This window comes from Canis aureus, chromosome 14 (assembly GCF_053574225.1).
Source record: "Canis aureus isolate CA01 chromosome 14, VMU_Caureus_v.1.0, whole genome shotgun sequence".
Classification (NCBI taxonomy): domain Eukaryota; kingdom Metazoa; phylum Chordata; class Mammalia; order Carnivora; family Canidae; genus Canis; species Canis aureus.
The window spans coordinates 9,959,783-9,982,950 of record NC_135624.1 but is presented as its reverse complement, the minus strand read 5'-3'; the positions used below and the strand labels follow the sequence as shown (position 1 = coordinate 9,982,950).

General features: G+C 36.3%; 1 long non-coding RNA gene across 10 annotated transcripts in view; it reads right to left on the bottom strand.

Annotated features, from left to right (window-relative positions):
- Positions 1–23,168, bottom strand: part of LOC144283155 (uncharacterized) — a 104,641-nt gene that overhangs the window by 29,491 nt on the left and 51,982 nt on the right. For 2 of the 10 annotated variants that reach the window (XR_013351539.1, XR_013351535.1), the window contains exon 1: positions 3,861–3,906. The exons of 6 other annotated variants lie outside the window; for them this stretch is intronic. This is a non-coding gene — a long non-coding RNA (uncharacterized LOC144283155). Of the gene's footprint in view, positions 1–3,860; positions 3,914–23,168 lie in introns of those variants that run through there. 2 more of the 10 variants (XR_013351544.1, XR_013351543.1) reach the window with 2 other exon arrangements.

The following is a 23,168-nucleotide window of genomic DNA, read 5'->3' as shown; positions in this document are numbered from 1 at the left end:
AATGCAAATGGTGTGTGTGTGTGTGTGTGTGTGTGTATGTGTTGATTGAATATATATAGAAATTGAACCTATGTATGTGTGTACATGTATATATATATATATACTTACATGTATGTATTCAATTCTGTAAGAGCCATGGAATAATTAATATAATATTTATATTTTAAAATTCAATGCTGTGATTCTAGTGAGAATAAGGACAATCTACTTAAATACCATTTTGAAGAAGTATATGGAATATCTGTGCTATGATATTCAACATATCTGTGTTTCTTCAACAAAATAAATTAACAGAAGCTCCCAAAAAGGAAAGATCCTCCAACTATATGTGTAAAGCATGTAAACTTTATAGACTTCACCTAATTTATTTTGAATAAGGAAGTGTGATTGTATATACCAGTTCTTCTTTATTCATGTGTTGAGTTTCATAATACTACTTATTTACCTATATGTAAGAAACTAACTGACAAATCTATTTCGAACATTGTAGTCAAAGCATTCTACCTTTTAAAAGGGTTAATAGAGATACATACATACATTTATCAGGTAATATAAATGTTACTGCTCTTTTTATTACCCTATTTTTGAGCATGAGTGTTGAAAACCATAGAACTAAAGTCAATGCTTAGTTATGGCAACTATAAGATCCTTTTTTCTTTTTTTTTTTTTTTTAATTAATTAATTTAGGGATCCCTGGGTGGCGCAGCGGTTTGGCGTCTGCCTTTGGCCCAGGGCGCGATCCTGGAGACCCGGGATCAAATCCCACATCGGGCTCCCGGTGCATGGAGCCTGCTTCTCCCTCTGCCTGTGTCTCTGTGCCTCTCTTTTTTTAATTAAAAAAATTAAAAATAATTTTAATTTTGGGATCCCTGCGCCACCCAGGGATCCCAAGATCCTTTTTTCTAAATACATTTATCTCCCTTCATTGTGGCCAAAGTCTATGTAGCTTTTGATTTATCTTCCTAATCTTAAAGCTTGTTATAAGTGGTATGTTTTTAAAATTTTAAGCCATGGGAAGTCTGGGTGGTTCAGTGGCTGAGTGTCTGTCTTTGGCTCAGGTCGTAATCTTGGGGTCCTGGGATCAAGTTCCACAACAGCCTCCCTCAAGGAGCCTACTTCTCTCTCTGCCAGTCTCTACCTCCCTCTTTGTGAATCTCATAAATAAATAAATCTTTAAAAAAATTAATAAGGGATCCCTGGGTGGCGCAGCGGTTTGGCGCCTGCCTTTGGCCTAGGGCGCGATCCTGGAGACCCGGGATCGATTCCCACGTCGGGCTCCCGGTGCATGGAGCCTGCTTCTCTCTGCCTGTGTCTCTGCCTCTCTTTCTCTCTCTGTGACTATCATAAATAAATAAAAATTAAAAATATATATATATTAAAAAAATTAATAAAATTTCAAGCCATTTTAATTTGTGAAGGATATAAGGGGCAAATCAAATAATACTTGCACTGATATAGTCAAAATAATCAGATGAAATATGAATATTTAAATAATCTGAATCTTAGTATAAATCTTGAAATAATAATAGCTAGATTATGTCATATAACTAGTTTGACAACTACCTAAAGTGGGTTGATTATTTATTCTTAAATTATTTACAAACAGGCTGAAGACATGGCTCCTCCAAGTTAATTAGCCAGTTAAGTAACATTGTTTGAACTGTCTCAGGGACAGTGAGAAATTATAGGGGAAGCATACAGCATAATTCTTTCTCTATGACTGACCCAGTAGCATTTGCAATTAATTTTGAAAATACAAGTGGTGTAACAAAATGAAATGGCTGAGTTACAGCAATCAATATATATGTATGAGAAATAATTGCTTGCCACAGTGGTACAGAAAAAAAATGTATAATTATTTTACATCATAGAAACAGGGTTCATGCAGAAGAGGTTTAGATTTTGGAAACTGGCATTACTATTATTGACATCATTTCATTTGGGTATAATGAAAAAGGAATATAAGATGACTGAAAAGTTTTTTGAAGGTGACATCCAAGAAAGTTTTTAACTTTCATGTTTGTGTTTCAGTCTGTCAAGCTGGCGGTCTCCAAGTCATTGCACGATGAGCTATATTAATAAGTGCCAAAACATGACCATCTAAATACTATATGAATTTCCTTACTCTTATACTAAGTATTTCCCATTATTGCCTCTTCCCCTTAATGAAGTAACTTCAAATTCTTTAATTTCAGCATATTTCATATGTCTAACTAAAGAATTATATATTTACATAATACGTATATGTAAAATAGGTATACATCCACACACAATACCCAACAATACTTATGCGAATATTAGGGAAAAGTAGATTCTTTACAATATATTTTTTTAAAGGTTTTATTTATTTATTCATGAAAGACACAGAGAGAGAGAGGCAGAGACATAGGCAGACGGAGAAGCAGGCTCCCTGCAGGGAGCCGGAGCCAAGGCAGGTGCTAAACCGCTGAGCCACCCAGGGATTCCCTACAATACATTTTTAAATGCTAGGAAAAAGAGGCAGAGGCAATACAAGTAGCAGAGAAATATCCATTCAGTTTAAACAAAGGCAGAAAACAGACTACATATTTCATTGAATCTAAAAATAATTAGTTTAAGATTAACAATGATTTTTTGCACCACCGTGAGACATACAAACTGCTTTCAATTGCACTATGACACATCATTGATCTGAAGATTTATTTTGATTTTGGCAATAGTAGAATGTGAAAAAAGTTCGTCTTAGAATCAATGAAATGTATATATACGGTTTTCATCTTTCTTCTGCTTTGAGTGGTACCTTCTTTTTAAAATACTCATTCTTAAGATTCATATTTTAGATTAACATTAAAGGTAAGTTTTACCTTCAAAGTTACTGAAATGGTAAATTAAAATGTTAATATGCTGCAAAACTTTCCTCTTCCCATGAGCTATCTTTGGAGTCTAAACTGTGTTTAGTGCCCATTCATAAAGAAAAGATCTCCCCTACAAATAAACAAGTTATAGATTTAACACAAATTAGTGTTCATTATTCGTGTCTGGAACATCATGGGCCTTGCCATCTGAGTTTATAATTAATGCAGATTTGGGAACATGCCTATTTTTTATTTCTTCTAGACTAATGTTTGAAGTGTAAATCTCCATTATTAGACTAATTTCCCTTTTTTAATTTAGAACTCTTCAACTAACTTGTTATTCAGTCTTCAAAACAAATGCATTTACCTTGCCCAAATTAATAGGACCCTTAGGCAGTTGAATATTCCTTCCAAATTCTTGTGGGTTTTTTTCATTATCTATTACATAACAAAATAGTGCATCTGGCATCTCACTCTGGTACAGATAAATTTTAGGCCTTACTTATTCCTTTTCTAATCAATGATAAATATTAACCCTTTAAGAGATAAAATGGCCAAAGCCAATATAAGGCTCACTCTAATTTCATTAATAGCATGACAGCTTTGAATTTATTGATAGCTTTTAGTTTTACGCCTAATTTTTAAATTATAAAACAGATCTCGGTTATTAATACTTCTTTTAAACTATATGTAATAGATTTCTAGCAGAGTAGGAGTGGGTTCAAAAAGGTGAAAACCAAATTTTAGCTAGTGTAAAGCTAGAATAAGTCCTATGCATGTTGCTTCTTTACAATTTATATTTTATTTATTTTTTTTACAATTTATATTTCAGAACATGAAATAGCTATCTCATAAATCTGATCTATGTTGTCTGCTATATAGAGTTAACAGTAAGGCAAGCTCCCTCCTCCGAGCTAATGACATGGTATTATCCTGATGCTGATAGCTTGATTGAGACAGCTGCTATTTGAGGTACACTGTGTAAAGGGCATATAACCAGTAGCTATTCTGACCTTGACATCTTACCTGTTGGATGTTATGTGGCAAGAGAACAATGCATGTGAGCTGCATTATAACACATTATGATGTGTTAGTGGCTGCCATGGAAACCATTTACCTGAATTAAGATGTAATAATTTATTCAGGGATCTTATAGTAGAATAATTAAAAGACTTTCACCTAAAAATTAATTTTTATTTATTTATTTTTATTTTTTTTAAAGATTTTATTTATTTATTCATGATAGTCACAGAGAGAGAGAGAGGCAGAGACACAGGCAGAGGGAGAAGCAGGCTCCATGCACCGGGAGCCCGATGTGGGATTCGATCCCGGGTCTCCAGGATCATGCCCTGGGCCAAAGGCAGGCGCCAAACCGCTGCGCCACCCAGGGATCCCTAAAAATTAATTTTTAATTTAAAAAATCAGCAATCGATATTACTATGTGCTGTTTTACTCAATGCCACATCTGATCTCTATGCCTCGATTTCCTCATCCAAAGGGATGATAATGTATCAACCTAGTCCACTTCTTCTGGTTCTTATAGCAAATGAAATTAGGTATTGGAAAGTACCTTACATTTCTGCCATAAAGCAATATGTAGGATACACATGATTAAACTGCATTAAAAAAAGAGTTGCATTTTTTTCAAGGTTAAGGAACTGACTGGGGTAAACTCAGCTCTCCTTCAAGAAATCACATTTCAATCAGTCCGTTTCCTGTTTATGATTTAGTGCCACCTCGTGGCAGTTCTTTTAGGTTAAATACCCATGGGAGCAATTCTGGGTTCCATGGTTGTTTGGAGACTCTTAAGACTACAGAAGGGATCCCAGAAATCTTCTGGTTGCTGAAGTGTGCTCCATATTGAGGCTATTGGGAACAGATAATAGTGGGAATAAGAGACTCAACTTACACTTTCTCCTTTACTACTGCTCTTTTACTATCCCATCCTATTCTTTCCCTTCTTCCCAACTCCCCTCCAGAAGATAAGATTATTTAACACAATCCCTCTTGGAGGACATATGGAAAGGAAGTAGACGACAGGTGCAACTGCAATGTCAACAATTAGATGTAAATCAGAATCATTAGAGAGGGTTTTTTTCCTTTTGATGTTTTTTAAGCTAACGAATAACACAGATAAAGTATTCTATCACTATCCAACAGTATCTAGACATTTCTAAAATAATACATAATAACAACAAAGATGTGTGGAATTCTTATAACATACTAGAATTTTTAAATGTGCCTTAGCTGTCCAAAGCTGTGATATGTTTATTTATTCTGATAATTAAAAAAAATAAAGTTGAAATGAGGCATCATACAAAAATAAAAAGCTAAAACTGTTTTTTTTTTTTTCAGTAAAAGCTTCTTTTGGCTCCTGTTAAAATACTTGCCACTTCATAAGAGTTTCATAACACAAAATCCTAAATTATGTCTCCTTCTTGTCATTCTTACCACATGTAATACTTTTAAAAATGTAAAACTCCATCTCATGCAAATACACTTTGAATTTTGTTAGTTCTCTGTTAAACAGAATTTTTGTTTATTCTCCCATTTCTCCTTATTCAATCTATAAGCCATTGTGTTTTGATCATTTAGTCAATCCATGACAGGATTTATCATGTATCCCACCCCCACACTGTGAACGTGTTGAAGACTTATTATACCACTGTCCTGCAAAGTAAGGCACATTGGCAGGCCAGGGTAAATACGGAGAATATCTTACTTGAATTGTTGCTCTTAAAGGCATAGCAATAGACTGGAGAAACTTGCCATTGCTTCAACTGAGTCATTGGTATAGTTTAGAACCAAACATGGAAAAGAAAAAATGGGCAGCTGCGTCAAGCAAAGAGCCCTCAAATCCCTCCTTGTTAACACATTATGATGGAGGACACAGAGTTAAAGTATCCTGACTGTGGCTGCTCAGAGTGTCACCCCACCTTCTCTCTCCAAATGATGGATGTGACACGAATACCAATATTCATGCCGCAAATTGTAACAGGAGAATTCAAATAGACCCCAAGGAAATAAGGCAGCTTGAGTATGTCCATTCTCAACATTTAAGAACAAAAAAGAGACCCAGGTAGATATAGTTACACTTGAAAATGGACAAAAGAAAAATAAGGTTTATATGCAATCAGTATGAAAAGGAAAGAAAGAATAAGCAAGCATAAAATAGTACGCTATGTTGATTGATAAAAAGTATATGTTCAAAGAAGATTTTTTTTTCCCGGATAACAAAAGAGAGATTGAATAACGTCACCTTCTTAAAGGAAATTAAAATACCAACTCTATGAAATGAAAAAAAATAATAAAAAGATAAAGAAATAGGCTGGAACAAAGGGAAGTTAGCATGAAATAAATTAAGAGAGAAAATGACATTGATGATCTTAGAACTGAATTGGAAGCAGGGAAGAAAACTAACAATGTAAGAGCCTCTGAATGGAAGACAGATTCAAGAATATCACAGTTCAAAGAATGTGATTTAACAGATGGTAATTCAAATTGTACATAATAATGGAAATTTATCTTTGAGATAAGAATGGTTTTGTTTGAATATGGAACAAGAATATGTGCCACAGACAAAAAGTCAAAAATACAGTAAGGTAAACCACTGAATGAGGACCTGAAACTATAGATTAATAGGATTTATTACATGAAGAAAAATGTGTTAAATAACACTCAGAAGCATCTTAATGAATTTACTGATCTCTAAGAATAAGGAAAGAATTCTTCAAATATCTAGACCAGGAAGAGGTCACCTATAAGTTAAAAAGTTAATCTATCTTTAAATCATTAGCAATAATAACTGTTAGATAAAAGGGGAACAATTTATACAGAATGTGCATATACTAGGGTTCTATACAGTCTTGTTGATGCAAAGAGAGAATGTCAATTATGTCAATATTCAGGAATATATAATCTATATATATTCTGACAAATCTACTTGAATATATAATTTAGTGCAATGAAAATAAAAATGTACACTTCATGAAAGTTCGGCTCTGTATATATTTGAACACAGAATTAAAGCTAAATAGTTATGATTATAAATTGTGTATATATGCATATATACACACACCTATATACATATGTATATATATAAACATGTATATAATACCTATCTCTCTATAAAACTTGTTTTATATATATATGTATGTATATATACATAAAGTACCTGTCTCTCTATGAAACTTCTTAAGAAGAAAACCTGCATTTGATAACAATACTAAAGAGAATAAAATCCTATAGTATAGGGTGACAAATCTCCCAGAAGGAAGTAGCTAAAAAGTGGTAAGATTAATATTCTACTTTCCTCATACCCCATTAGAGAGGTGATTCATTAGATATTGTGCAATTTAGAAAGAGTATAAATTTAAAATATTATTTAAAGTTATAATTATATACTTTCTAAATTACAAAGCAGAAAATTAAAAAAAATAATACAAAAAGTCATTTAATAATAACTGTTCTAGTAAAAGACTCCACTGATTAATATAAAAAGATGTCAAATTAGGGTACCTGAGTGGCTCAGGGGTGGAGCATCTGCCTTAGGCTCAGGGCGTGATTCCAGGTGCAGGGTTGGAGTCCTGCATTGGGCTTCCCCAGGGAGCCTGCTTCTCCCTCTGCCTATGTCTCTGCCTCTCTCATGAATAAATAAATAAAATCTTTTTTTTTTCTTAAAGAAAGAAATACTAGGGAAATAGTAAGAAACAGTAATAGTTGATTACTTGTATTTAATTTTCTCAGTCTTTGACAGATCAAGTAGACAAAATATAAATAAGGGTACTAAGCCTACTTCTCTGTATATATTAAATAGAACACACTTTCTTTTTAGTAATCATTTTATGAAATTGATGTCTTATAAGGCAATAAGTAAATCTCAATCAGTTTAGATTTACTCATTGCCTTATATAGGATTCATATTTTAAATGAAATACATACAGTAAGACTAGAAATACATGACAAACAGGAAAAAAATCAAACCCAGACTATAATAAAGATTTCAAAAGTCTCTCAGAGTTCCAGTTCCAGCGTGGTGAAATAAGCCAATGCTGCTACTGATAATAAGTATAAAACTCTGACCAAAGCATGAAAAAAAAAAAATAACAACAACAAAACCCCCACTATCTAATGACTCTGAAGAGGAAGTCAGAGCAAACAGATATGGGAAGGGAGTCTAACTTGGAAAAGTGGCAGGCACAAAGGTGATTTTTTTTTTTTAACTGTTTATAGCTTTGACCTGAAAGCTGCTAAAACTCTGGGAGGCTAAAACTCTGGTAGAAAGATTACTATCCCTCTAGCCAGAGGAACGGGGGAAAAGGACTGCAGCAATCACTACCAACTGCCAAATTAGCAGGGAGGAAATTCTTGAGGGGAAAGAGCAGGAGGAAGTGATCCCCTAATTCTGTGCATGAAGACTGCATTTGCCTTATGATGGCTCCTAAAACCCACATGCTTGAGACAAAGTAAGAATTTAAAGAGAGCCCAGACAGCAAGACTGCACATTTTCTCTCTACGTTGTACAGGCTCAGATACAGAGCAAGCAGTTAATTAGGCTGTAAGAGATCACGGCCATATACTGGGTGAACAAATGAACAGGAGAAGTATGTGAGACAGTGAAGTCTGACATGATTCCTGGGGTTTGTTTTGTGTGATCAGGTGGACAGTGGTATGGGGGGGAGGGGGCAGAAAGATTTCCTTTAGGAAGTGTTAGTTTTGGAATATCTGGATAATCCTGTTAAATATATTTAACTTACCAGTATATATCACATGAAAAAGAGCCCTAGGAGTGTATATTTGGGAGCCACTAGAGTATATGGTATAATTGAAACTATAGAAAATCGAAAATTCCCCAGGAAGAGTGACCTATATTGATAAGCATCCCTACTGAAGCCCCAAGTATTGTTGGGGTATGCCCATTCATGCATGCGTGTATTTCCTCCTTCATTCACTCAAGCGCTTAGGCCCCACATGTTCTAAGCACTGCACTAGGTACTCTATACAACCATAAACTCTTAGCCAAATGTAATTTACTTTTCCCGAGTAAGTTTTAGAGATATTTAATTAACAAACAGATTTCTCCACTGCAGAACTGTTCAGTTCCTGTGTTCTTTTTTCATTGCTCTGTAATGAACTAATATAGATGTAGCTGTTTTAAAATAAAACACACCTTTACCATCTCACAATTTCTGTGGCTAAGGAGTGCAGCTACATTTCAGCTGATTCCTTCACTCAAGATTCTCACAAGGCTACTATCAAGATGCAGCCAGACTACATTCTTATGCTGAGGCTTGAATAGAGAAAAATCCACTCCCAAGTCACTTGGGTTATTGGCAGGATTAATTTCTTTGCAGTTGAAGTACTGAGGGTCTGCTTTCTTGCTGGCTCTGAGCTAGAGGCCACCCTCAGCTTCTAGAGGTTACAGGGCATTTCTAGGGGTTGCCTGCTGTTCCTTGACAAGTGCCTTTCCCAACATGGCTATGTATTTATTCAAACTAGAATCACTCTAGATGATAGCAAGTAGAGTTTATATAATGTCACATAATCATGGAAGTAACTTGCTATCATTTTTTTGTCATATTCTATTGGTTAGAGTCAAGCCACAGGTGCTATCCTCAGCTGGAGGAGACACCGGGTGGGAACAGCAGGAGATAGATCCTGGGGCCAACTTAGATTTGGCCCACTTGAGTCCATTAGATGGCATATGTGTATATCCACATATCCAGTAAGTAAATGAATACAGCATTATGTCCCAACATTTTTGACTGGAAATATTGTTATTCCAGAAAACACATCTGGGAAATGCTAGCAAAGGAGGAAGTAAGCTCCACAAACAAACACGTTTAAATTCCTATTCATTTTCACTTACCTCTCCTCCCCACTTGCTATTTCTTCGCACACACAGAAACCTTATATATATATGACTTTATGAAAGTCATATGCGAGGCATATATCATTATAAAAAACTTGTTTTCCCAGCCAGCTGCTGAGTGGAATCATTGCTTGTTACCACTATAATTAGGCTTGTTCCAGGCTTTTTGTGTAAGTATTACATTAAGAAAAAGAACTCAAGTTGCATGGACTGGTGTCACCACATTATCATAATTTTTCATGAAGAATATTTCATTAGGAATCAGTGAGTCTTATATACCCAGAGGTATTTTTCCTTGGGTCTTCCCACAATTTCTCTCTAGAACTCAGGCAGACATCCTGGACCAGTCCAAGAGGTACTATGCTATTCTCTACTTTTCCCAGAACAAGGATCCCTATTCTTATTCCTCCCTTCCAATAAATCAATTTATATTAATACGTAGCATTAGGCCTCTGTCTCAACCTACTCAACAGACCCACTCAAAGAGTTTAAATACGACTTTGTAACACCTTTGACACCTTCAGTGTCTCAACTACAACCATTTCTTCTGTGGAGTTTCCATATTATGCCAGCATGGAAATCAAGTGAAAAAAAGAGACGGGAGGAATGTAATATCTCTAAGAAATGGCCTCAGATCCACAGGGTGGAAGATGCATAGGAAAGATCGCATCTGTAATAGAGCTGGCATCAGCCTAGGATGTAGAGTTGGGATGGCATCAGGAGAACTCCAAAAAAATCTCTCCTTTTTCATTTGAGGAAGCTGGAATTTGGCAGTTTCCAAATTATGCTCTGTGTTGTCCTAGGGTTTAGGAAATTTCCTCTGGGTTACTTCCTGGAACAATCTGGAGATTGAACTAGACCACCTCATTCTTATACAACCCAGAGCAGCACAAGATTATGTAAGATTTATAATGTTTGTTTGATGGTATTAAAACAGAGGTTGCACTGGGCAAAATTAAACTTTTTTCAGACTATTGCAATAGGAAAGAGAAATTGAACTCAACCCCACTAAAACAAAAAGCAGAAGGGTTTTTAAATGCTGTTATGAGCTAGTGGAAAAGTACTGAAGGACAACCAGTCCAGACATTGATCAATGGGACACTTTGAGCACACTGAGTTATTTCTGAGTTTGCAAATAAATATTTTCCTCTGTGTTTGCTATTAAGAGTGAGAGATAGGGGTGTAATCTCCTTTCATGTTTACATTTCAAAGGGATGGTTTCCAGATCCTTAAGAAAGACATTTCTGGGTTGTAAAACTGGCAAGAGGCTTTTTACATCTCAAAGGGACAGAAAAAGAATTTACAATTACAAGTTTTCTAAAGTAAATGCTCCAGAGAGAGAGAGAGAGAGAGAGAGAGAGGTGAGGGCAGAAAGAAGCCTGTCTAAAGTTTAGTCAAGCTGAAGGAAGTGTTAAAGCTGTCTCAGTCAAAGGTATATTGGCCAGGACCTTCAGGAAATCAAGGATCCAAATCAGAGAAACATGTTGCCATGTGTTCCTACAAGGAACAATCATAAAATAAAGCAAAACAGCTTAATTTTTAGTAGGCTCTTCCCCTAAATCATTATGCAGAACAGTGTGGGCTGGAGCAGTAGGCATTCCATCTTCCCTTTAGTCCAAATAAAGCTTTCCACACTCCAGCAAAGAGGAGAGGAACAGAAGCAAATGCCCAAGAGCTGGCCAAATGACCAGAAGTAGATACCTAGGATGAAGAAGAGAAAGAGAGCAAGCCACATGATTCTGCTCATTTAGCAAACACTAATCTGGCCACTTGCAGTAATAATCATTCTTCCATAGAGGAGGCATGAAATGGGGTGGAAGGATGGGCATAAAGGAATCTTTAAGAACTTTCTATATGTAGGCCATGATTTTATTTAATAGAATATTTCTGCAGCTAAAAACAAATATTAGGAAACCTAAGACTACAAGTCCTCTAAGAACTTTTTTAGTTCAAGTATGTTATGTAATGTATATCTGTACCTAAAGCTGTATCTCTATCTCCTCCCATTGTGTTTGAATTGCATTCTGTTCAGTATTACTTAGAAGACATGACTCATGTTTTAGACACTATGGTTCACTGGAGTTTTGAGACTTTTCTGATTTTGTAGGAAAGGGAATTGATCAAAATCCTTCCAGAGCCTGACCAATCTGAAGATTACGGAAATGTAGGAGGAAACTGTTCTGACCCTTGAGAATCACAGAGATGTGGAGTAGCTGATAATGTCTATGAAGAAACAGCACTGAAATTCTGAATTAATATTTTTTCAATGAATTTTTTTCTACCCTGATTTTCCTCATTGAAACACTTGGCCATTGAAGTCACGACTGAATAGCAGCTGAGCATCTGGGCACGGTTTCCAGGATCCAGAGCAGCTGAATGAGATTGAGTTGTAATCAGGTTGGCTGCGTGAGTCACCAATTTGAGGTTTGTAATATTTACAGCAAAAGACTTTGGTTGCAACAAAACTGGAGGCTGACATTGCTGTAATGATCAACTCTTGGATACTTTTCTGGGTAAATTTAACATGCTTTAACACTCAGGTTTCAAAATAGTCTTTAAAATGACGTTTTTTTTTTTTAGTTTTTTTTTTTCAATTTTCATTTATTTATGATAGAGAGAGAGAGAGAGGCAGAGACATAGGCAGAGGGAGAAGCAGGCTCCATGCACCGGGATGCCCGATGTGGGATTCGATCCCGGGTCTCCAGGATCGCGCCCTGGGCCAAAGGCAGGCGCCAAACCGCTGCGCCACCCAGGGATCCCTAGTCTTTAAAATGAATATGGTGTAAAAGAAAGATGGAAGCATTCAATTGTAGCTTGGGGATAAATATTAATTTCCCAATGCCAAAAAATATTTTTTGCCAAAATTTTCAGGCATGTTTGGAGGTGTGTTATTTTAATTTGGCTGAGTATATTCTGAATAATCCTAGGATATGAGATTAAGAGCATAGGTTATAAAGACAGTCTGCCTGGATTCTAATAGCAGTTTCTCCTATCCTACTGGAGTCTAGGGCAAACTACTTAATCTCTCAGAGTTTCGTTTTCCTCTAACGTAAAAAATAGGAATGCAAGGCTATGGGAGAGAATTAGGCAAGATTAGCAGTTGAGTAGAGTGGAAATGCTAAATCATTATTTATTATTATTATTTACAGTCTGTAATTATACAAACTCCATAAATCCATTACCAAAATGATTATTTGATTTCATTTTAAAATGTTTGAATTCAATCTGGATAAACTAAGCAAAATGAGTTTTGAAACTTATAAAATGTGGCTTAGCTATAACATAGAGATAGACCATTCTGATCTGAATTGCCTAAATTCAAGTTTATCCTTGAAAAATATAATTTTTAATCCTTATTGAAATTTTCACAACTTTCAAAAATTTATCTGTTGACATAAAATAATTCTGCACTTGATGAAATAAAATCATAGTTTTGGCTTCATATCATAACTGTTTCTTTAGTTTTCTGGTAAGAGCATTTTCAAATTGAAATACATTTCTTGACATGTGTCTTGATCTATGACATGTCTAAAAGACAGAAGATTGAACAGAGTTGATTTATTTGAATATTAATAAAAGAAACAGGTTGACTCCCTAGGTTGCTTCCTATTTCTCACTGAGTTGTTTCACAATTTAGCTCCATTATTTATTTGAAGTAATATCCCAGAATACCATGAACAGACATATTTAATATAAGCATAAAAATATCCAAAGCCAAACAGAAAATATAACTGTTCCCCCCATTCTATAGTAGAGTCTAAATCACCTTCTATTTTTCACTCACATCATTAGATGTTACTGCCCCTTTGTTGTTTTTTTGTTTTTTGGAGTTTTTTTGTTGTTGCTGCTGTTGTTGTTTGAGGAGGGGCAAGTAGAAAGGGAGAGAGAGAAAAAAAAAAAAATCTTCAGAAGGCTCCATGCCCAGTGCAGAACCCAACATGGACTCAATCACATGACCCTGAGATCATGGCCTGAGCAAATTCGAGTCTGAAGCTAAACTAACTGAATGACCCAAGCACCCCCTCCTCCACCTCGCTTTGTGTTTCATAGCTGTTTTACCCTGATTTTTTAACTCATTAATGGAAAATTTATTCTAATCTTTTTTTCCCTTGTTCTTTTATTCTGCAACCCTCTCTATAAAAACCTGCAATTTGGTATCAACTGTAAAAGTTAATAGGTGACCTCCTTCAGGTCATTAATAGAACATTAAATAGGAATGAGTCCAATAACCCAACACTGGACTGCTACCTGAAATCAAAAACACCTTAATTCAGTAACGGCACTAAGCCATGCTTGAGATGGCTACTGTGTTCCCAATCATTCCAGCTATTGATGGCAATGGGTATGAAACATAGGCTCCTGCTCTTATAACAGTATCACATGTCTCTGTCCTTTTGGCCATCCTGATTGACCCTAATTAGGCTGGAAATATTCCCTTTGTGAAAACTAGAAACCTAGCATAAAGGGATTCATGCACTGAAATCATTTAGAGTTGAGTCAATGTCAGAGCCACAGAGGGAAGCATGAACTCCTATACTACTATCTACCCTTGGAGCAAACTACTATGAGTATTATGATTTTTGTTCTCGATTTTATTTTTTAAAGGTTTTATTTATTTATTCATGAGAGACAGAGACAGAGACAAAGACAGAGAGAGAGAGAGAGAGAGAGAGAGGCAGAGAAACAGGCAGAGGGAGAAGCAGGCTCCATGCAGGGAGTCCGATGTGGGACTCGATCCCGGGACTCCAGGATCACACCCTGGGCGGAAGGCAGGCACTAAACCGCTGAGCCACCCATGGTGGCTTTTAGAAAATCAAGATTTTCTAATCTTGATTGAGCACTAATAGGTTGGGATCCATGCTAGGTGATCACTGAACATTAGGTCATATAATCCTTTCAACAGACCTATGAGGTAGGTGCACTCTGATATTATGTCTATGCATTACATGTATACATAATATATGTAGAGGTAGGCGAATGATAAAACAGGTTTTGTGAGGTTAGATGGTCACAGTATCCCATAGCTGGTGATAGAAACATTGTACAAATCCAGATCTTACTTCTACACTATTGAATTATGTGTTTTCCTTCAGCAAATGCTTATTGAGCAACTTCAAAGTGGAAGGTAGACTTATAAGAATGGAAACATGAACACCTGTATGCTTGAAAATATTTTCTAAAGCTCTAAATTTTCACTCAAAGCCACCCAGTTTTGAAAGGCAATCATGTAGATATTTGGGAAAAACATTAACTTTACTCATCTAAACCTCTGATTGCCCTATAATTTGTCTGGAAACTAGAAAAAAATTTTAAAGTACATTTTCTTTAATATACCTCTATACTCAGTGAAAGCTACTTTCCTAAATCCTAAACCACAGGACAGATTCCAAAAGAATACAAACCAATCTAAAAGGTGAATTTTAGAAATGTATTAGAAAGTTAGACATGTGTCCTTCAGGGAAAAGCAAAGCACTTTGAAAATTGCTGCAGCCCATCTCAGGTTGAAAAGTAACAAAGAAAGTGCTCTTATGAGATGTGTTAGTCTATATGCTAACTTTAGTTTGAGGCACTTATATGAGTTATTTAAAAATACATGCAATTAGCTGCAAAGTTAATGCATGTCTTAAGGCCAACAGAAAGCTAAAATTAAAGCTGAGAGCTGTTTCTTCAACATACTGGGACTTGAATACAAAAAAAGGAAAGGGACACAAAATGCTTTAACATTTGGCCACTGACATTCCCTAGCTATTGAAGCAAAATTGCTTGTGCTGGATACTCTTAAATACAAATGATATCTGGTTACTGGGATAATTTTCATAGCTATTTATATTATCATTCCAACTTCAGCAATGGTTCCTAATACTTGAAACATTTAGACAAGAAAATTATAAGCTTTCTGAAAAGTATTAGAAAGTAACAGCAGAAGAGAATTAATGAGTTTTGAGCATTTGCTCATTCAGCAATTGCCAAGTAATTAGAAAGCCAACAAAGCAAGGCATGAAGCAGTTGTAGAGTTTATGCATGCATACTTTTTTAACACACATTATACATTAAATTGAGACTGACACACCAGCCATGCATCTGGTTCAAAAATCCACAGTGAGAAGCTAAATGTAATGCAGTTAAACTCATTTTTATAAAAATAAGCTATTATTTTATAAAAATAAGTAAATTACTATCTACCTATACAGAATTTATATTGCAAAGATCAAAGTACAAAACTTGGATTACAGCTCGACAGACTCCTTCCCTCCCCCAGGCCTGTCCCTGTGCTTTGTCTTTCCCGGAACTGTCCTCTTCCCAGCTGTAAGCCTTCCATGAGATGCCAAGCTATCCCTCTGAAAATTCCAAAGCATCTCAGATCAACACGAAGGAAAAGGAAGGGAACCGAGGAAAGAAGGAAGAGGATTCTGCTTTCCTGGTATTCAGACCTTAAAAGGAACTAGAGCAGCTTTCTTTCCCTGCAGCAGAGAGGAACTATGACATTGGAGAGAGTTATGAGAGGCTGCACAGGAAGGATAAAACATAGGAACTGCAAGTTTTCTTTGAAATTGTCTAGAAACTAGAGGTCCAAAACTCCACCTGAGATTTAAAGAGAAATCGGCCAGAATGTTACAGAGAGAGGGGTTTTCACTTTGAGCAAGAATCACCTGGGGTGAAATTTACTTAGGTCGTGGTTGATATTCTTGACTCAGCCCACTCATACAGTCACTCTGCACTGGCCAAAATGACTAGAAGGAAGAATTCACCACAAAAGAAAGAACCGGAAACAATACTCTGTGCCACAGAGTTACAGAATTCAGATTTTAATACGAAGTCAGAAATTCAATTCAGAAGTACAATTATAAAACTACTGGTGATTCTGGAAAAAAAAACATAAATGATACTAGAGACTTCATGACTGCAGAATTGAGATCTAAGGAGGCCAAAATTAAAAATCAATTAAACGAGATGCGATCCAAACTCGATGCCCTAATGACGAGGATTAATGAGGTGGAGGACAGAGTGAGTGACATAGAAGACAAACTGATGGCAAGGAAGGAAGCTGAGAAAAAAGAGAAAAACAAAAGACCATGAGGAAAGATTAAGGGAAATACATGATAGCTTGAGAAGGAAGACTATATGTCTCATCGGGATTCCAGAAGAGGCTGAGAGAGAGAGACGACCACAAAGTATATTTGAACAAATCATATCTGAGAACTTCCCAAACCTGGGGAAGGAAGCAGGCATTCATATCCAAGAGATAGAGAGCCCCCCCCCCATCAATAAAAACCATTCAACACCTCGACATTTAATAGTGAAACTTGCAATTTCCAAAAATAAAGAGAAAATTCTTAAAGTAGCATGAGACAAGAGATTCTTAACTTATATGGATAGAAATATCAGGTTAACAGCAGACCTCCCCACAGAGACCTGGCAGGCCAGAAAGGGCTGGCAGGATATATTCAGGGTACTAAATGAGAAGAACATGCAGCCAAGAATACTTTATCCAGCAAGGCTGTCGTTCAGAATAGAAGGAAACATAAAAAACTCCCAGGATAGACAGAAACTGAAAGAATATGGGACCACCAAACTGACTGTGCAAGAAATATTAAGGGAGGACCCTGAAAAGAAAGAGAAAGCCCAAAGAAGTATTCCACAAAAACAGGGACTGGATATGTATTACGATGACACTAAATTTATATCTTTCAACAGTTACTCTGAACATGAATGGGCTAAATAATCCCATCAAAAGATGCGGGGTTTCAGACTGGACAAAAAAGCAAGACCCATCTATTTTCTGTCTGCAAGAGACTCATTTTAGACCTAAGGACACCTCCAGCCCGAAAATGAAGGGGTAGAGAACCATTTACCATTCAAATGGTCCTCAAAAGAAAGCAGGGGTAGCAATCTTCATATCACATAAATTAAAGTTTATCCCAAAGACTGTAATAAGAGATGAAGAGGGACATTATATCATACTTAAGGGGTCTAGCCAACAAGAAGACCTAACAATCATGAATATTTATGCCCCTAATGTGGGAGCTGCCAAGTATATCAATCAATTAATAACCAAAGTAAAGAGATACTAATAAAACACTAATAGTAGGAGACTTCAACACAGCACTCTTAGTGATATATAAAGAACTTTCCATCTGAATTCAATTGAATACACATTCTTCTCAAGTGCATATGGAATTTTCTCCAGAATAGACCACAAATCAGGTCTCAACTGATACCAAAAGATTGGGATTGTTCCCGCATATTTTCAGACCACAATGCTTTGAAACTAGAACTCAATCACAAGAAGAAGTTTGGAAAAAACTCAAACACATGGGGGTTAAAGAGCTTCTTACTAAAAGATGAATGGGTCAACCAGGAAATTAGAGAAGAATTAAGAAGATTCATGGAAAGTAATGAAAATGAAGATATAACCATTCAAGTCTTTGGGATACAGCAAAAGCAGTCCTAAGAGGGAAATACATCACAATACAAGCTTCCCTCAAAAAATTGGAAAAAAACTCAAATATACAAGCTAACCTCACACCTAAAGGAACTGGAGAAGGAACAGCAAATTAAGCCTACACCAAGCAGAAGAAGAGATATAATAAAGATTCGAGCAGAACTCAATGAAATGGAGACTAGAAGAACTGTAGAACAGAGCAACAAACCAGGAGTTGGTTCTTTGAAAGAATTAATAAGATAGATAAACCCCTAGCCAGCCTTATTCAAAAGAAAAGAGACTCAAATTAATAAAATCATGAATGAAAGAGGAGAGATGACTACCAATACCAAGGAAATACAAATGAACTTAAAAACATATTATGAGCAGCTATATGCCAATAAAAAATTAGGCAATCTAGAAGAAATGGATGCATTTCTGGAAAACCACAAATTACCAAAACTGGAACAGGAAGAAATAGAAAACCTGAACAGGCCAATAACCAGGAAGGAAATTGAAGCAGTCATCAAAAACCTCCCAAGACACAAAAGTCCAGGGCCAGATGGCTTCCCAGGGGAATTCTATAAAATGCTTAGAGAAGAAATAATACCTATTCTACTAAAGCTGTTCTGAAGAATACAAAGGGACGGAATACTTCCAAACTTGTTTTATGAGGCCAGCATTACCTTGATTCCCAAACCAGACAAAGACCTCAACAAAAAGGAGAATTATAGACCAATATCCCTGGTGAACACAGATGCAAAAATTCTCCACAAGATACTAGCCAATAGGATCCAACAATACATTAAAAAGATTATTCACCATGACCAAGTGGGATTTATCCCCGGGATGCAATGTTGGTTCAACACTCATAAAACAATCAATGTGATTCATCATATCAACAAGATAAAAAACAAGAACCATATGATTCTCTCAATAGATGCAGAGAAAGCATTTGACAAAATACAGCATCCATTCCTGATTAAAACTCTTCAAAGTGTAGGGATAGAGGGAATATTCCTCAGCATCTTAAAAGCCATGTATGAAAAGCCCACAGCAAATATCATTCTCAATGGGGAAACACTGGGAGCCTTTCCCCTAAGATCAGGAACATGACAGGGGTGTCCACTCTCACCACTGTTATTCAACATAGTACTAGAAGTCCTAGCCTCAGCAGTCCGACAACAAAAAGAAATAAAAGTCATTCAAATTGGCAAAGAAGAAGTCAAACTCTCCCTCTTTGCAGATGACATGATACTGTACATAGAAAACCCAAAAGACTCCACCCCAAGATTGCTAGAACACATACAGCAATTCGGCAGTGTGGCAGGATACAAAATCAATGCCCAGAAATCAGTGGCATTTCTATACACTAACAATGAGACTGAAGAAAGAGAAATTAAGGAATCAATCCCATTTACAATTGCACCCAAAAGCATAAGATACCTAGGAATAAACCTAACCAAAGAGATAAAGGATATATACCCTAAAAACTACGGAACACTTCTGAAAGAAATTGAGGAAGACACAAAGAGATGGAAAAATATTCCATGCTCATGGATTGGAAGAATTAATATTGTGAAAATGTCTATGCTACCCAGGGCAATTTACACGTTCAATGCAATTCCTATCAAAATACCGTGGACTTTCTTCAGAGAGTTGGAACAAATCATCCTAAGATTTGTATGGAATCAGAGAAGGCCCCGAATAGCCAGAGGAATATTGAAAAAGAAAACCAATACCGGGGGCATCACAATGCCAGATTTCAAGTTGTACTACAAAGCTGTGATCATCAAGACAGTGTGTTATAAAAACAGACTGGCATAAAACAGACACATAGATCAATGGAACAGAATAGAGAACCCAGAAATGGGCTCTCAACTCTATGGTCAACTAACATTTAACAACGCAGGGAAGACTATCTACTGGAAAAAGGACAGTTTCTTCAATAAACAGTGCTGGGAACATTGGACAGCTACATGCAGAAGAATGAAAGTGGACCAATCTCTTACACCATACACAAAGATAAACTCAAAATGGATGAAAGGCCTAAACGTGAAACAGGAATCCATCAGAATCCTAGAGGAGAACCCAGGCAACACCCTTTTTGAACTTGGCCACAGCAACTTCCTGCAAGATACATCTATGAAGGCAAAGGAAACAAAAGCAAAAATGAACTATTGAGACTTCATCAAGATAAAAAGCTTCTGCACAGCAAAAGAAACAGTCAACAAAACCAAAAGACAACCTATAGAATGGGAGAAGGTATTCACAAATGACCTATCAGATAAAGAGCTAGTATCCAAGATCATAAAAAACTTATTAAACTCAACAGAAAAGAAACAAACAATCCAATCATGAAATGGGCAAAAGACATGAACAGAAATTTCACCAAAGAAGACATACAAAGAAGGTCAACAAGCACATGAGAAAATGCTCCACATCACTTGCCATCAGGGAAATGCAAATCAAAACCACAATGAGATACCACCTCACACCAGTGAGAATGGGGAAAATTAACAAGACAGGAAACAACAAATGTTGGAGAGGATGTGGAGAAAGGGGAACCCTCCTGCACTGTTGGTGGGAGTGTGAACTGGTAACAGCCACTCTGGAAAACTGTGTGGAGGTTCCTCAAAGGGTTAAAAATATAGCTACCCTATGATCCAGCAATTTCACTACTGGGGATTTACCCAAAGATACAGATGCAGTGAAAAGCCAGGATACCTGCACCCCAATCTTTATGGCAGCAATGTCCACAATAGCCAAACTATGGAAGGAGCCAGGATGTTCTTTGACAGATGAATGGATAAAGGAAAAGTGGTTTATATATACAACGGAATATTAGTCATTAGAAACGATGAATACCCACCATTTGCCTCTATGTGGATGGAACTGGAGGGTATTATGCTGAGTGAAGTAAGTCAATTGGAGAAGGACAATCATCATATAGTTTCAATCATACGGGGAATATAAAAATTAATGAAAGGGATTATAGGGGAAAGGAGAGAAAATGAGTGGAAAAATTCAGCAAGGGTGACAAAACATGAAAGACTCCTAACTCTGGGAAACAAACAAGGGGTAGTGGAAGGGGAGGTGGGCATGGTCCATCACTGGGTGATGGACATTGAGGAGGGCACTTGATGGCATGAGCCCTGGGTGTTATACTATATGTTGACAAATCGAACTCCAATAAAAAATATACATATAAAAAAATCAAAAATCAATAACAAAACTGGGATTATTTTTTTCATTTGGATAAAGTTAGTACTTTAAATACTAACTAGTAACCACTAAGTACAACATCTTCCCAAATGAAATAAGTCATGCTACAGATATAATTGTCCCCATTTGGCAGATTGGACTCTTGCAATAAAATAAGATTACATGCCTTATCTCAGAATTCCTGACTCAATATTCTAAATAAGAAAGAAAGAATCCAAAGATTCGATATTTCACATTGATTATTCCTCTATGCTCACTCTCATTTATGTGTTTAGAACATAAATTTAAAGAAAAGTTATGAATTTTTAAAACAATTAATTCTGAATGCAGATAAAACATTTTATCATTACACTAACTGTGTATACACAGTTATGTTAACTGTTACACAGTTCAATAAACTGTGACAATACAGTTTATTTAAGAGAAAAACAAAACAAAGAAAAAAGGATCTCATGATGATCCAGCTGTATTATCAAAGCATTCAGTGCAGAAGATACAAAGAAAGATGTGTGATTAACTGACCCCATTTCTTTGTACATCCTAGAATTAAGTTACTGCAGAGTATGGATGAATTTCTATCCCAGTAGCTCTCAGCATGGAAGGGCAAGAGGTGTCAAGAAAAATTAGTACCACCCTCTCCCAACAAGAATATTTGGAAATGTCTTAGGGTCATGTTGGTTGTCACAATGACAGGACCTTGCTAACTGAACTTAAGAGCCTGAAGACTAGAGATCCTATTCATTTATATGGGACATTCCTATATGATGGAGAAACATCTCACCTCAACTTCTATAACATCTCCATTAAGAGACAGTAGAGGAGTAACAATTCTATATCCCCCTGACATAAAAGTCTACTAGATATTTATAACCTAGGGTGATAACAGTATTAAGATAGTAAATTCCATATTTGTGTTCTTCACCTCTATCAAGCCAGGACCTGACCTAGAATAGTACACTATGTAGGCAGTGATTAGAGAAGTTTGCTAATAATGCTGTGCTAACAAAACAAAAGCAATGATGAGAGTGAAGTCAGCTTAATGTTAAGGTAGGTCTCAGAATATTGTTATTGTTAAATGGGGTCACTATGAATTAAGAATTCCTTGCTCAGATTTTCAAATTTAGCAACTTGTCACATCAATTCATTTAGAGATGGTAAAAAAATTGTAGTACTGAACCACATGAAGCAAACATGAAACTGAAAGTCCTAGTAATTCTCAATCTGCCTTTAGGGGAGTTCCAAATGAGTACATAAGAAGCAGGGCTACATTGTAGGATGCGCAGCTTGTACGCAGAACTGATAGGGACTCCATTCAACTAGACTACAATGCAAATGATATCCTTAGAGTTGTGCAGCCTAATCACATGTAGCAACTCTGAAATATTGCTTGGTGGGCATAGAATTGAATCCCAAAGTTTATGGTCTTTTTAAAAAAGATTTATTTATTCATGAGAGACACACAGAGAGAGGCAGAGACATAGGCAGAGGGAGAAGCAGGCTCCATGCAGGGAGCCTGATGTGGGACTCGATTCCAGGACTACAGGATCTTGTCCTGAGCCAAAGGCAGACACTCAACTGCTGAGCCACCCAGGTGTCCCCTTAAGTTTATGTTCCTAAGAAAAATTGCAATCATTCTATGAGATCCTGATTGCCACTCATTGCCCTATGTAAATTTTTGTAGTCCATAGAAATCATTAAATATGCTCCTTCTTCTAGACTATGGTGGTAATCAAAATACCATTTCTCTCCTTAGAATCCAAGTAAAAATAACTTATGGTGATTATTGAAACTAAGTGCTAGGGATAATGTTTTATGA